This window comes from Mus caroli, unplaced genomic scaffold (genome assembly GCF_978045245.1).
Source record: "Mus caroli unplaced genomic scaffold, Mus_caroli_1 scaffold_7, whole genome shotgun sequence".
NCBI lineage: Eukaryota > Metazoa > Chordata > Mammalia > Rodentia > Muridae > Mus > Mus caroli.
Genome location: NW_028227262.1, coordinates 102,002,966 through 102,019,520, shown reverse-complemented (window position 1 = coordinate 102,019,520; position 16,555 = coordinate 102,002,966). Strand labels below are relative to the sequence as shown.

At 42.8% G+C, this 16,555-nt stretch overlaps 1 pseudogene; it reads right to left on the bottom strand.

The window, feature by feature from the left end:
* Nucleotides 1-391: 391 nt before the first annotated feature.
* On the bottom strand, nt 392-2,033 carry LOC147003997 (small nuclear ribonucleoprotein-associated protein B pseudogene; annotated as a pseudogene).
* Nucleotides 2,034-16,555: the final 14,522 nt, after the last annotated feature.

Genomic DNA, 16,555 nt, shown 5'->3' with positions numbered 1-16,555 from the left:
TTACAACCCTGATAGACACTGTTAGATTGAAGAGCTAACTGCCACAGCTGTCTGCATGTGCTGATAGAGAGAGAACAGGGTGTAAGAGTGCCCAGCAGGTAGTGCTGACCACGATAGGCATGACCAGAAAGATGCCCCCCTAATGCTTTTGGATAATGTCAGCCCCTAGAATTAAGAATGACCCCTGAAGTGATGGGGACCCCTAGTGAGTTTACTTCAATTTGGTAAAAAGTGGGGCCCAAAACAGACATTAACTTACTAAAGGAACTAGAAAAAGTTCTCTCTCTCATTCTCTCTCTCTCTCTCTCTCTCTCTCTCTCTCTCTCTCTCTCTCTCAATGTATTATGTGTGTGCATGTATAACAGTCTCTTAAGAGTTTATTATAAACCAGTTAAAAGAGACTAGGTACAGCCTTTAGGGAAACAGGCAAGGGGCTGAAGATGACCAAGATGAGTCTCAGGCCTTGGAGGGCCACTCCCCAGGGAGGGGAACCTGAAAGGAAAACCAGACAATCCAGTGAAAGCATAAGAAATAGCCAGGTCTGTGGTAACTCAGCCTTGGGAAATAGGGCCTAGGCTTCTGTGGATCTACTACCATAATGCTGTGCAAGGACCAAAGCTGACCTCACATTCTCTGCAGGAGGAGGTTGCATCCTGGACCCATGGGAGGCTTCCATTCCAGGAGGTGGGTCCATCATACCTAGAGGAAGACTCTCACAACCAGGTGGGTACTGAATTCAGATTCATGCAATACTGGCTGTGATTGCAGCTAGCTGTAGCAACTGCAACAATGCCTTGTGGGACCATGAAAGGTAGCCTGGTTCCCAGTTGAGTGAGCTAAGGCTAGAAGTCTCGGAGACCCTGATGGGACAGTAGGAGCTTTGCCTATTCCCAGGTACCAGGCCCCTGTCACTAGCCACAGCCCCCCATAGATTTGTTGCCATGAATCTCATAAGGGAAATGCCCCAAGTCCCCCCCAACCCCCCATAGGTAGGAAAGGACATAACCTGTGGTTATGTAGGCTCAAGACAGACGTCCATTTTAATGAGATACCTAAAGGCCTGGAGGGCTTACCCAGTAAGCTTTCCTTCCCAGACATTCCTCCCTGCAAAAGGTATTTAATATCAGGCCCACCCTGAAAATTGGGGCATGGTTTTACACATCCACTTTCCATCATGACAATACATGCCTTAAAACCATAGACTACCTCTTTTCATTGAGATCCCCCGTGGGGAGCCATGGAGAAGGCCTTCACCTATATAGCTGCTGTCTAGTCTCTGTAGAAGGCCTCTCTGTGCTACCAGCCATGACCATCACCAAGCCCATGCCTGCAGCCATCAAATCGATGATTCTCCCCACAGGACTAGCCAGATTTCCCCTTTTCCCTTGGCCCCAGGCTAGATCCAGCCAGTGGGCCCAGATTCCATTCTCAGCTCTTCTGAAACATCCAGTGGCACCTGAGTGTCCAAGAGCCTGGGAACCCCACAGCCTCAGCCTCGTCACAGGCCTAGGGACCCCGAACCAGACAACTCCGACATTCCGCCTCTCCAAGCAGCCTTGCCCTGTGGTGGAGCAGACATGGGACCCACAATCCTACGGTGCCTCTTTCTTATGGGGTCACCAACTGCTTGGGATGGTCCTCCAACCTCAGAGAGTAGCCCAGCAAATCCTGCTGGAGCCTGGGTTATGGGAACACCAGCTGACATTCCTCTGCTAGCAGCCCTGCAGATATGTGGCCCCTAGCAAGTGGCACTCAGGTGAGACTAGTATGTGTGGGAAGAGGTCCATCTGGGGTCACAGTGACCAGGTTCTACCCTTGAAGCAACACCAGACCCAGGGTTCACTTCTATTCCCTCTCTGCTTGTTTGGAGTCCTTTGGTTTGATATTCCTGAACTCATCATAGTTACAGAGGATCGAATTCATATGTTTGTCAAAAGCTTTGAAGGTCCCGATGAAGATCTGGCCATCTTTGCAGGATACATCTCATCCTGTAATCAATGCAGCAGCATCTTGCTGTTCTTGCCCACAGTCATGGTAGTGGCTCCCAAAGCTCAGATTCCCACCATATTTGCTCCCTCCACAAAGCCTTAGTTAGCCGGCCAGCTGCTCAATTCCCGCCACTGCTAGCGGAAATGCAGCCTGCAAAATGCGTGTGAAGCTGAAATTACTCTTTCTTACCTGGCGTGAACACAAAGATTTCTGCACCACTAGTCTCCTTCTCGCTAAACTTGAAGAGAACAGAGATGGTCGTTCTCTTGTCTCTGCATCTCCTACATCTGCCACCACAGTAACTTATGGAAAGCAGGCACTCAGTAATATAATTTGGTTTTGAGTTGAACTGAACCAAGTTCCGATTGGGAAACTTCCAGCAGGGTTGGATTACTGACAGCTACAAGTTTATTTTTGATTTCTGGGCAGAGCATTGAACATTTTGCATATGGCTGTGAGAAAATTAAAGAATTTCATCAATGGTCTGGGAAGATCAATGGAATTTGCTTCCTCAGCAGAATGAAGGTTGTTTTGTCCTAGTGACTAGAAGAAGTTTGGCAAGATCCCTCACTTATATCCTGAGAGTATGAAACTTTTGCCAAGTTGAACCATGAAATTTGAGAACAGGAAAGGATGTTAATCAGAATCTAGCCAACCCGCTTACTTACAAATGAAGAGAAAACACAAAGCCCAGGGCAATCCGCCTAGAATGAAAGAGGCCATGGGAGAGAGAGGCTGAGTGAATCTGCCCTCTCTGACTCTCCCCATCCAGCAGAGATCCGTGGCCCACCCTTTTACCTCATCCCTTGCAGACCCTCAACTCTCTTGTTCTGTTTTCTCTACTGTCCACTCTCCCAGGCACCTGACAAAACTCAACTTTTTGAGTTTTGAGTTGGGATCAAGCCAGGGTTTCTGATCTCTGGAAGCTCTGCTTGGGATCAAAGGACAGCCTCACAGACTGATGTTCCGGCATGGTCATCGCTGACCTTTGTTTGGACACTTGGTGCTGCCAGCCTGCCATGACTTCTCTATACTGGCTCTCAAACTACCCTCTCTAGTTACTTCACAAATTCATCCTCCCTCTTCAAACTCTGCTCCACAACCTCCCCCTTGAGGTGAAGCCCTTTGATGAGAAATCCACAGATTCTCACCATCAAACCTAAATAAAGCCATTATCCACTCACAGTAGATAGACACATCCTTCCTAAAGCTCGTTCCTCTGTCTGTGCCCTGAATTCCATTGCTTTTCCAAAGAACACTTGTTTTGTTATTCCTTTCTTTCTGCTCCTTCTTCCAGATCTCTCGAGGATTTGATCAGCAGCAGTACTTGAACATATATGATTCTTTATTTGTGTGAAGGGGTGTGGTAGAATATTCATATGTACATCTTCAGAGGGGTATAAGCCAGAGGTCAACGTCAGGTGCTTTCTTTTTTTTTTTTTTTTTTTTTTTTTTTGGTTTTTACGAGACAGGGTTTCTCTGTATAGCCCTGGCTGTCCTGGAGCTCACTTTGTAGACCAGGCTGGCCTCGAACTCAGAAATCCGCCTGCCTCTGCCTCCCGAGTGCTGGGATTAAAGGTGTGCGCCACCACGCCCGGCGTCAGGTGCTTTCTTGTATCACTTTCTCCCTTACTTTTTTATATACCGTCTCTCAGTGAATATGGAGCCTGCTGAGTCATCAAGATTGACTGGCCTTTCCAGGGATTCTCCTATCTCTGCCTCCTCAGTACCGGGATTACAGGTACAAGACACCATACCTAGCTTTCTACCTGCATCCTGGGCTTCCAAACCCAGGTCCTCATGCTTGTGCCAATAGGACTTTATCAACCAAGCCATCTCCTCAGCCCCACAGACACATCATTCTTATAATTTCAAAGTCAAACAAACTCACTTCCCACAACCACCTCCCATCTTGTCTCACTGTGAGTCAGTGGCCCCTTGTTTACATTCCCATGTCAATCTGCCTATCATCTCAGAGGCTGGTGCTAAACCTAACATAAGCCTTCCAGGCCTGACTTGCTGGGCAGCACTTGACCTGGCCTGCAGATTTTCTCATGAGGAGACACATCCCCTCTCTTGAATTCTGTGACTTTAAATTCCTCTGACCTCTTTAGACTTCTCTAGTCATATCCTGTCAGACTTAGTTTCAAGCAGCTTTTCTCATACCCACTCTTAAAATGTCAATGCCCCTTGGGAGTGTTGGTCTAGCTCCCCTAATCACCCTAAATGCTTTCTCTGGGCAATTTTATCTATTCTTGGCTCCAGTTACAATCTACATGGATATTTCCAAATCTGCTTTTGCAAGTCTTGACCTGGATTTAGAGCAGATCTGTAATTCTTTTGGCCATCTTCATGTGACATCTCTAATTCAATAATCTAAAACCAAAACAAACCTCTTTCTTCTCCCAGGGAAAGACAGAACCACTAACCAGTCATTATCCATACCTCTTCCTCTATGCCAAGACCCTCAAAGTAAAACATATAGTCAAACACTAGGATTTTAATTCCAGATAAACCTTTGGGCAAAGCAAGTAGCTTAGTATTTCTCTAGTTTCTTCATTGGCAAAATGTAAGAGGTGATAATAGAACCTTCCTCATATGGATACTAGCTAGCCTTCTCTGAGTTCATACATGTCAAAACCACCAGCACTTGGGAGGCTGAGACAAGAAGTATCAATTTTACATCCAGTCTGAGTAACTTAGCATGAACCTGCTTCAAGAAAAACAATCAAAAGCCGGGCATGATGGCGCACACTTTTGATCCCGGCACTTGGGAGGCAGAGGCAGGTGGATTTTTGAGTACAAGACCAGCCTGGTCTACAGAGTGAGTTCCAGAGCAGCCAGAGCTATACAGAAAAACCCTGTCTCGAAAAAGAAAAAAGGAAAAAGAAAAAAGAAAAAGAAAGAGAAAAACAATAACAATCAAAACAGCATCCAAAGACCATTCTGCACATGTGATATGTTGGTTCTCATTTAAGCCATCACTACCCTAGCTACCACCATACCACCCACCATTTCTTCCCCGCTGTCCTACAGTGTAACTTTAATGTTTTCAAACCTTTTTTTTTTTTATTTTTTATTTTTGGGTTTCTCTGGTGTATCCCTGGATGTCCTGGAACTCACTTTGTAGACCAGGCTGGCCTTGAACTCAGAAATCTGCCTGCCTCTGCCTCCCGAGTGCTGGGATTAAAGGTGTGCGCCACCATGCCCGGCTCAAACCTTATTTTTAATGATGGATCTTAAATGCTTTAACCTCTCTTCCAGCCCACCACCCACCAGAGATAGTGGAAAAGAAAGGATAGAGGGGGCAGGCAGTGGAGAAGTGGACCTGTTTAGAAAGGATCTTTGGAGGAATTCCCATCTGTGTTGTCTGGAAATCAGCAATTCAGTTCACAGATTAGCAGTGGTAGCTTGATCCACTGGCAAACACTTTACAGATATATCAGCAGTCCAGTTTATACCCACCAAACATCACGTGTCCTCCACATGTTTTGCTTCAGCAAGTTTCTTGCATCAGCACGTGAATCTGTCTCGGCTGACATCACTCTGCCAACCAGCCAAAGTCCGTGAAAGCAGCAACTATAGTACAGCACCAAAAAGTTTTTGGTGTGTTTCTCTCTATGGCGTCCCAACAAATGCAGCTCAACTATGCAGTGTAAGGGGAACCAATACAGGCAGGTTGTTAACAAAGAATTCTTCATCACATGTCCTTTCACTTGCTTGTTTTAGCAAAGCATCCTTTTTCCTGTGTCTGCTTCAGCTCCACATTCTTTCATGAGCCTGCCTTAGCCTCTCACCTGTGTCTACTTCAGCTAAACGTTCTTTCATGTGTTTGCCCCAGCAAAACACCATCCAACAAACTTTCCAAAGACCCCTTAAGTTTCCACTTCACTACAGAACTTCCAAAATGGTCTCTGCAGGTGATTTTGTCCCAACTCTAACCTAGTTTTCACACTACCATTAAAAAGTTCTTATTTAGTAAAATCCGACCATGTCATTTGCTTTCTAAAAGTATAACAATGGTCACTATTTCTCTTAAAGTAAATAAATTTCTGATTATGATAAGATCTAACATAATCAGCTCTCATGATCCCTCCTCCCTCTTCCCATACTGACTCCGTCTCTGCGAAATCACTTCCCAAGCCACACTAGTCATTTCTGGTTTGGATCCTAGCACACACCCTACTGTTTCTCTTCTGTGCCCAGAAGCATCTCTTTCCTTGAGCTTTTCAAACTGTCACTCCTGAGATGTCCCCACCCTCCTCATCCTTCAGTCCTCAGCTCAGTCTCATTTGCTGTAGAATGATGGGCTTCATCCTTCCATGTTAAATGTCCATCCACATTCAATGCTCTATCAGTGCTTCTTTGTCTCCTGCTGCAGAGATGGGTTCTGCTTTCTTTTAGAATGGTTTTGCTTTGTGCTTTATTGCCTGTCTCCAAACCAGGGTGGGGGGGTCTTTGGAGAAGGGACTTCTGGTTCCCTACTATATCCCCAAGAACCTTGAAGGCCAGCTAGCATATGGAAGGAGTTCAGTGATATTTCCTGACAGAATTAAATGATGCCATGCTTCTTTTCCCCCGAGACTACAGGTCAGTGTTTTTAGATAGCAGGAAATAATGCAATTCATGGAAAATGAATACCCAGCGAAGCTTAAAATCATGCCTCCTGTCTTTGCTCAGAGACTCTCATCGTGAGATTCATGCTTGCTCTTCTCAGAGGCCCTATTTCAGGAAGCTCTGTGGGACAGGCTCTTGAGACTCTTCAGTATAGAGAACCTTGACTTCTTTTTGTAGCTATCAGACAGCTCATGTGTTGCACAAATGCGATACTCTGATCTTAATATCTGACAACCCTTTCCACTGACAAAAAATTTATATGCTTCAAGTAAGCAGTTAGAAAGTTAACAACAGCTCTGACATTAAATGGCCCTTCCTGATTTGCTCTGATGGCCTTCAGTGTGAGATAGATACCAGTGGTTTTAGAAAGTAAGAAAAAAGGACGGGAGGCAGAGGCAGGCGGATTTCTGAGTTCGAGGCCAGCCTGGTCTACAAAGTGAGTTCCAGGACAGCCAGGGCTATACAGAGAAACCCTGTCTCGAAAAACCAAAAAAAAAAAAAAAAAAAAAAGAAAGAAAAAAGGAGGGCTGGAGAAAAGGTGTAACAGTTAAAACACTTGATGATTTTGCAGAGGCCCTGGGTTTTTATTCCAGCACCTGCACAGTGGCTCACAACATTCTGTAACTCCAGTTGTCGGGTATTTAATACCCTCTTCTGACCGCCATGGAGATGCCATGCAGGTGATGCCCAAACACTTGCAGAAAGAAAAGGAAACATACACATACAATAAAAATGAAGTAAATAAAATTTAAAAAGAAAAAGCACTTCTCTGTGTTACAGTTATCTTTCCAAATGACTTGTCTTCATCCAAAGCACATGTGATTCCAAAAATCATCACTATGATTAAGCATTTATTCTTTTCTTACCAATGTTCTGGCTTTCTTGTTTGGGTAGAGCTGTGAATCAAACCCAGAGCTCCACCCATTCTAGGCAGCATTCCGCCACTGAGCCCCTCTTTTGTAGCTTTTGTCCCTTCCCCTCCCCCCACTTTAAAAAAAAACTACTCAATGGTAAGGAAAAGGAAAATAAAGGGAGAAAAGATATACACACAAAGAGAAGAGGAACCTCACAGTATCTTCACATATGGAGAAAGATTTGCACATATTTATATATAATCTAGATATGTATGTGTGTGTGTGTACTTATAATAAGCTCCAAAATATTTATTATTAACTTCCAAGGTTGTCTTTTATAAGTGAGTAAAATTTCCATGGATGTATGTGAGCACATATAAGTATATATAGGAATGCATGTCACATGCATGCATACAGTCACACACAAAAGATCACAACATATATATATATATATATATATATATATATATATATATATATATATATATATATGTGAGGCACCTCAGAATGTGACAGCAGCAGGCCCACATATCCTGCTGAAGGCCAGCTTATACTTCTTGCATGTCCCAGATAGGTCTCTGTATGGCAACTGTCCTGTGTTCTTGTCTTCGAGAACAGATGACCTTCCCAGAGGAAGCCAAGGCCACCCTGCTGCCAGCAGGCCTGCATCTGGCTGAGCCACTCCTCAGGAGGAATGTGGGATGCTGTGTTTTTATGGACCAGAAGGCCTGGAATTTTACAAAGCTGTAGAATTAATTAGCTGTGCATATCTCTTTCCTTCTCTGAGCTGCCTTGGTTCCTCTCTTGTCATCTAAGGAACTTGAACGAAGTTATCTCTAAGTTTCTGTCAGTTCCATGGTTGCTTTCTAACTTTCTAAGTCTCCTTTTACAGATGGGGATGTAAAAAGGTCACTGCCATTCCAGTCTATTCCATGTAGTAAAAACGTTTGAAAGTTTAATTAGAGCTAAATACCTTTTCTAGTACATACAAAATTAGGAGTCTGGGTAATCCAAAAGTAGATCTGATGGTAGTCAATACTTTGAAAAAGGATCTTGCACATAATATCCCTTCTAGTAGCTGAACCTTAGCAGAGGAAGTAGTATGGAGAGGCCATTTGTAGACTAGCTTATCTCACTTAAGAAGTCTGGAAGCAACAGAAATCACAATAGCAGTCCTCCTGGCACAGATTCTGTTGGGACAGGAAGATGAAATCTGGGAGAGAGGGGAAAAGATGGATTATGGAAAACTTGAATCTTTACTTGTATACTTGCATTTGATGTGTGAAACCATATGCCATTTTCACACTCAAAAGAAAAAGGTACATAAAATTAGTGAGACATAAACTCCCACAGCACATTTCTTATGTTCTGACAGGGTTTATTTTGCTCATGGCTGCCCTCTGGTTTAGTCCTATTTCCCTTCTCCCTGTTCACCAAGATGAAAAGGAAAGTCTTACAGTTTAATTAGTAAAATATTAGAACCTTGTGCCACACTACCAACAAGAGGGAGGGGAACACATAATTAGTTCTTCTCTTCAGAATGAATGCTTACTTCATGGAACTTTGAGTCCAGCAATGTCTCACCATGATCAGGCAAGACATGAGAATTTACTTGAGCAAATTAAAGGCCTGAAGGACAAACAAAACACAACTGAAAGTCACTTACTAGTCTTTTAAGAGCCTTAGACAAATTTCAACTACATCACCTTACTGGGATTTCCTATTGATAATTGTATAATAAAGGGGAAATGGTTACTACCAGTGAAGTAAAATCATTTCACTTTTGTAAAACCTCTCTCTCTCTCTCTCTCTCTCTCTCTCTCTCTCTCTCTCTCTCTGTGTGTGTGTGTGTGTGTGTGTGTGTGTGTGTGTGTGCTTTCATGTGCAGAACTGCCACAACATGCATGTGGGGGTCAGAGGACAACTTTTGGGAGTCATTCTTCATCTTCCACCTTGCTGAGGAAGTATCTCCTGTCTTTGCTGCTTCGCTGCACATGCCAAGCTAGCTGGCCCTCAGGCTTCTGAGAAATTCTCCAGTCTCTGCCTCCCATCTTGCAAGTAGGGGTGCTGAGGCCACAGGTATACACCATGTCTGGGTTTGTACATGGGTTCTAAAGACTGAAGACTTAACACAGTCAGCATCTTTACCTGCTGAGCCATCTCCAGACCCCATCTACTGTTTGCATTGTAACTATAGCAAAAGCTACCAGTTATCCTTTGTGTCTTCTTTACCCATTTGCTTCCCTTTTTTATTATTATTTCAATTGTGCAAATTGATGGGCTATAATATGATAATTAAATACATATAATAAGGAAACCAGCTAGTTAACATTTTAAATTTTAAAACATTTAAAATTTTCTGAACGTATGTATTATTAGATAAAGTTGTTTCTGCTGTTCTAGTCACAACAGCTAAGATACAGAACCAACCCATCCATCAATGGATGACTGGGTAAAGAATAATGGTTTACCACCCTAATAATCTGTTTTAATGAATAAAGTTTTATTGAAACACAGTCACATCTTTTAATCTATATGTTGCCCATAGCTACTTCCCCACTACAACAGCAGAGTGAGTTCATTCAGACATAGGCAGAAAACACACAAAGCATAAAATATTGCCAGCTGGTCCTTTTTGGAAAAAAAAAAAGGATTATTGACCCTCATTCTATAATAGAAGTCACAACTTCAAGCGTGTAGAAGAGAGAATTTCCTAGTTTTCCTGAAGACATGTCCTGTGTCTAAAGGGTGATAACAAAGTGTTAGTGAGCACATGGTCACTGGTAAGTTGTCCATGCTCATATAGGCAACACTAATTAAACTCAGTGGGCTAATTAAAAAAAAGAAAAAAGATGTGAAGTTAGGAGAGGCAACTGTTTCGGGGTTGGGGTGGGTGGGTACAGGGAGTGAGGTGGAAGGGTTGAGGTAGACACAGTCAAGATATGTGTATTACGGGGCTGGTGAGATGGCTCAGTGGGTAAGAGCACCCGACTGCTCTTCCGAAGGTCCAGAGTTCAAATCCCAGCAACCACATGGTGGCTCACAACCATCCGCAATGAGATCTGGCGCCCTCTTCTGGAGTGTCTGAAGACAGCTATAGTGTACTTACATATAATAAATAAAATCTTTAAAAAAAAAAAAAAAGATATGTGTATTACATGTATCACAATGTCAAAGAATAAATTAAAATATTTTAAGGAATAAGAGTGAAATAATGTTGTTTTCAGCTATGTACAAGATTTTAGAAAACAAATTAAGTAATAAGATAATTCCAGAAGTGACCCCTAGTCCATTTAGCAAAGGCATTCTCATGGGAAGGTAGCATCTTCCTCATCTGAAGCTGTGATGTCTCAGTTTATCATCCATGTTCTTAACTTGATGCAGAAAGGATGTCATTTCTTGTATTGATAATAACTATTCAGCAAAGTTGTCAGGTCCCAAGTAATTGAAAATGCTAAATCCCAAATGTCTGCTTTCCTAAACGTGCCATCACATATTGACATTTGTTGGGAAACATAAGTCAGGGACATACTTGACTGTGTCCTGCTAGCTGTGTCTTTCTGTCTGCCTTCTTTGTTAGGTAGTGAAACTGTTCCATCTCACCAGGCAAGAAACCTGTGCCTGGTAACACAGCAGGTGTGAGTCACATGTTTTAACAAAATGCCTTTTTATTAATTTAATTAGCACCTGTGATCTCAGACACAAGAGTGAGAGCCAAACCCAGATTACAGTCTCCCCTCCCCCACAGTCCCAATCCTAAAGGCATTTGTAATGGTTACTCCTCTTTCTGGGATTAAAAAGGTGAAAACGGAGTACACACCTTTATTCCCAGCATGGGGGTAGAGGGTGCAGGGGGAGGGCAATGGTAGTAGGATCTCTGTGAGTTCCGGGCAAGCCTGGTCTACATAGTAAGTTCCAGAATATCCAATGCTACATGCATAGCTACCCTGTCTCAGGGGGAGGAAAAAAAGGTGAAAATGAGCTTTTTTTTTTTCCTTTTTTCTATAGAAATGCAGTAGTTTACCCAACCATTTCATTTTGCTTGAGAGAAAAGCTTTGAATGTTGGAGAATGTGTATAATTTAAATGCTTAGAGCAGAATTACAGACATTGAGATGGTAAAAAACAGTCTTGACCTCACTTGGTATATTACCTCCTTATTTTCCAGAATACTGACTGCTGTGGAAGTAAGGTACTTGGTTCAAAGTCATAGGAAAATCTGGGTTAGGAAACAAGTCTTTGATCTTGTACTTCAGGCTCCTTACACAAATGCCATGTACTCTTTCAGTCTCAAGCCTTATCGTTTTTAAATTTGACACTGAGCTTGTGTGACAGTTTGTGGCCCTATAAGGGATGTTTCCCAGGGAGCTTGGATGTCTCCGGGCATGCCTACGGGGTTAGGATGATGACAGGCAAACAACAGATGTCAATAAAGAAACCAAATCAAAGATTCAGCCATCCAAGACAACCAGAAAAACCTATAAATTCAGCATTCTTCTTAGTGTGTGGATTTGGTTCCACAAGGAAACTTTTGGATATGACCATCACTCCAAGTTCATGCCATTGCTTCTGGTTTTGTCTGTTTGAGACAGGGTCTCACTATGTAGACAGGCTGGGCTGGTATTCACCAAGATCCACCTGCCTCTAGATCCTTGGTATGGCAGACATCACTACCATGCACAGCTATACATTGTTTTATTATTCTCTTTATCACTTAGTAACAACTCCAATTTTCTTTCAATTGTAGAAAGTATCCTTTAGTTTTTTTGTTTGTTTGTTTGTTTGTTTTTGTGTGTGGTTTTTCGAGACAGGGTTTCTCTGTGTAGCTCTGGCTGTCCTGGAACTCACTTTGTAGACCAGGCTGGCCTCGAACTCAGAAATCCGCCTGCCTCTGCCTCCCGAGTGCTGGGATTAAAGGTGTGCACCACCACGCCCGGCTTTTTTTTTTTTTTGTGTGTGTGTGTATCCTTTAGTTTTTTAATGATAGACCAAAAATAGAGGATAAATGATAAATTCATTTTGCAGGAAAGTTTAGGATACAATAAATTTCAGACAAGCTTGCATGCAGATGTTAAGTGACATCATTAAGAGTCTGCTTCCATCTGTCCACATTGCTTCCTTCTGTATTAGCTTCCTCCTCCAGCCACGTATTGAATTGTGATGATAAAAAGACTACTGCCGGCTGAACGCTTACATCCGCTTACTTAGTGACCTCAGAGGGGTCATGAGTATACTCTGGGATTGTTACATGTGGTCAAACTATTTGAACCATATGGGCTCAGAAGTGTGTGGTGGAAGATGCCTGTTGGAATCCTGACATAGGTTAAAACAACCCAAAGAACAAGACCCTCATTTGTAGTTTGCCAGCTTCCTTGTAAACTTTCACTGGGGGCAGGTTTCAAGTTAACCATGTAGTTTGTGAGCTGTTATAGCTCTACCTTACTGATAAATTTCTACAGCTTTGAACCATGGAAAATCAGAAAATGTAGCAGAACAATTAGAAAGTGATAGCTTCTGAGTATATTTAGCCTTTCTTTCTTTCTTTCTTTCTTTCTTTCTTTCTTTCTTTCTTTCTTTCTTTCTTTCTTTCTCTTTCTTTTGTATTCTTCCTCCTCTTCCTCTTCCTCCTCTTCCTTCTTTTTGGAGACAGGGTTTCTCATAGAGCCCAGAGTGGCCTTAAACTCTGTGTACAGCTGCAGATAACTTTGACTATCTGACTCCACCTCTCAAATGAGATTTCAGGCATGTACTTTCATGTACAGTTTACACCCTGCTGAGGACACAGGTGAGCATTCTACCAACCCAGCTACATCTCAGCCCCTGTTACTATTATTTTCAACAATATATTGAATTCACTACAACTTTACAGCCTCCCAAGGGCAGAGATTACATATATGGTGCCATGCCCGTCTTAAATAATATGTTTAGATACACTGGTAGTTTGAGTGTGCTTGGCCCTGAGTGTGGCACTATTAGGAGATGTGGCTTTGTTAGAGTAGGTGTGGTCTTATTGGAAGAAATGTGTCACTGTAGGGGTAGACATTGAGGCTCCTATCCTCAAGCTCAGCCCAATGTGGAAGACAGCCGAAGCCAGTCCCCTTCTGATGCCTTTGGATCAAGATATAGAACTTTCGGCTTCTCTACCACCATTTCTGCCTATACAATGCTCTACTTCCCACCATGAGGATAATGAACTGAACCTCTGAAACTGTAAACCAGCCCCAATTAAATGTTTGCCCCTATAAGAGTTAGTCCCTGCCTACTCTACTGACTAGCAGGGGGCTTCTGTTATTAGTGAAAGGGGGCTGAATGCTGAATAGCAAAAGAGATAGATGTCTGCTGGAATGATGTTTTTGTTCATGGTATGAAGATGTGTCTCTGTCCTTCCTTGCCTGCCTAGGGTACCTTCTGATTAGTTAGAATAAAAAGCCTATGATCTATAGCAAAAGGCAGGATAGTAAAGTGGGACATCAGGCAAAGAGAGGAATTCTAGGAGGCAGGAGGATCAGGAATTCAAGGTTATCCTCAGCTAACATACATACACAGTGAGTTTGAAACAAGCCTGAGCTACATGAGACCCTATCTTAAAACAAAACAAACAACAAACCAAAGCAAAATAAGAAAAGCAAAAACAGGGGCCTAGCAAACACAGAAGTGGATGCTCACAGTCAGCTATTGGATGGATCACAGGGCCCCCAATGGAGGAGCTAGAGAAAATACCCAAGGAGCTAAAGGGATCTGCAACCCTATAGGTGCAACAACATTATGAACTAACCAGTACCCCAGAGCTCTTGACTCTAGCTGCATATGTATCAAAAGATGGCCTAGTCGGCCATCACTGGAAAGAGAGGCCCATTGGACTTACAAACTTTATATGCCCCAGTACAGGGGAACGCCAGGGCCAAAAAGTGGGAGTGGGAGGGTAGGGGAGTGGGGGGGGAGGGTATGGGGGACTTTTGGGATAGCATTGGAAATGTAAATGAGGAAAATACCTAATAAAAAAAAGAAAAGCAAAAAACAAACAAGCAACCAAAAAAAAAAACCTAAACCAAAACAAAGCACAATTATTTATGAAATTGTAGAATTTATAAAAATTATGGTCATGTAGTTCAGTATTTAATATAATAAGGAGTGTCTTTTTTTTTTTAACCGGTGTTGGTCTTGCTAAAATTAAATCTTTGCAAGATATTATGGCTACTAATCTGCTTCTTTGAGAGGGGTTCATGTCTTTGTATTGATGCAATTTTTAGGCATGTTACTATTGGAAGGATGCTATATTGTTATTCTTTAAATAGCAGATAGACTTCTGTTCATTTTTTTAAAAATCAGTATTACTTCAGTTGAATCTCCGCCATTCCTCAGGAAAAAAAAAAATGGCCAAAGGCATCAAATTTAAATTTTTAAAACATTTTTATCTGTTTTATTGGGTAGTGTGTGCATATATGTGTGGAGGTCAGAGGATACTTGTGAGCACCTTTTACTCACTCACTCTCTCTCTCTCTCTCTCTCTCTCTCTCTCTCTCTTTTCCCAAGACAGGGTTTCTCTGTGTAGCCCTGGCTGTCCTGGGACTCACTCTGTAGACCAGGCTGGCCTCGAACTCAGAAATCCACCTGCCTCTGCCTCCCAAGTGCTGGGATTAAAGGCATGCGCCACCACGACCCACTCAGCTATCTCTCTAGCACCACAGATGGAGCATTTTAAAAATATGGGTAGGGGTGAGAAGATGACTCAGTGATTAAGAATGTTCTGTGCTCTTGCAGAGAACCAGAGTTTGATTCTCAGCACTCATATGCCAGCTTGCAGGTCAGAGCCTCCTGGAACTCCAGCTCCAGGGGATCTGACACCACCTCTGGCCTTTGAGATCACTTGCACTCACAGAGACATAGACCCACACATAGATACACACATAGTCATAATTCAGAGGCACATAAATGAATCTTCAAAGTTGTGAGTCAATAAAACACAGCAAACCACTTGTGTCCTCAGCACAGAACTGTCCATTCCTTATTTCCTGCCACATTTTCAGGAAAAAACAAAACAAAACAGTATCTTGGAGAGGTAGGTCAAATAGCACTTGCTGGCTGACCTTCTTGCATCCTCATCTCACATTGACCATGTTTTCAGCAGGTATCATTTTTTTGTGTGAAATGTGTTTGAAATAAATGCACAACTCCACACATGTACACACACATCAGAAGAACAGGCTAGTGAAATAATCAAACATACCAGATCCACATAAGTCCTTCAACATGAACCATATAAAAGGAACAACCCCTTAAACTAGGAGACGGTTACTTCAGACAGTCTAGTACATGTGCCATCAGACTGACAGGTGGCCAGAGCTCTCACCTCTGTCCCTGGGGCTACAGCTCAGCATGGTGACCCTGTTTGATGTGTACCATTCACGTTGCCATATGCCCATACCCAGGTGTCCCCACAGCCCTGTGCCTCAGGTCTTGCCTGACTTTACCTTGAGCTTTAAACCAGCTCTTCACCTTCCAACAACTCCCTACCTGGCTTCTTTATCCAACCACCTACTTATACTTTTGATACTTTTCTTCGCGCCGCCTCAGATCACTGCCTCTGCCTTCAGTACAGCCTCTTTGAACACAGTAGCTCCTTTAACCCATTCTTAGCCATTATTTATTTATTTTATGTATATAACTATACTGTAGCTGTCTTCAGACACACAAGAAGAGGGCATCAGATCTCATTATAGATGGTTGTGAGCCACCATGTGGTTGCTGGGATTTGAACTCAGGACCTCTGGAAGAGCAGTCAGTGTACCACTGAGCCATCTCTCCAACCCCATTCTTAGCCATTTTAACACATACAATTGTGTAATGTATACTTAGTGAGAGCTGAGAGCTAATATTAGCAATAAAGACTGGAATTAAAAAAAAAAAGTTACACTAGGTGGTGGTGACAAACGCCTTTAATCCCAGCAATTGGGAGGCAGAGGCAGGTGGATTTCTGAGTTCGAGGCCAGCCTGGTCTACAGAGTGAGCTCCAGGACAGCCAGGGCTACACAGAGAAACCCTGTCTCGAAAAAAAAAAAAAAAGTTACAATTGCTGTCCCCACCCCTTCCTATGAG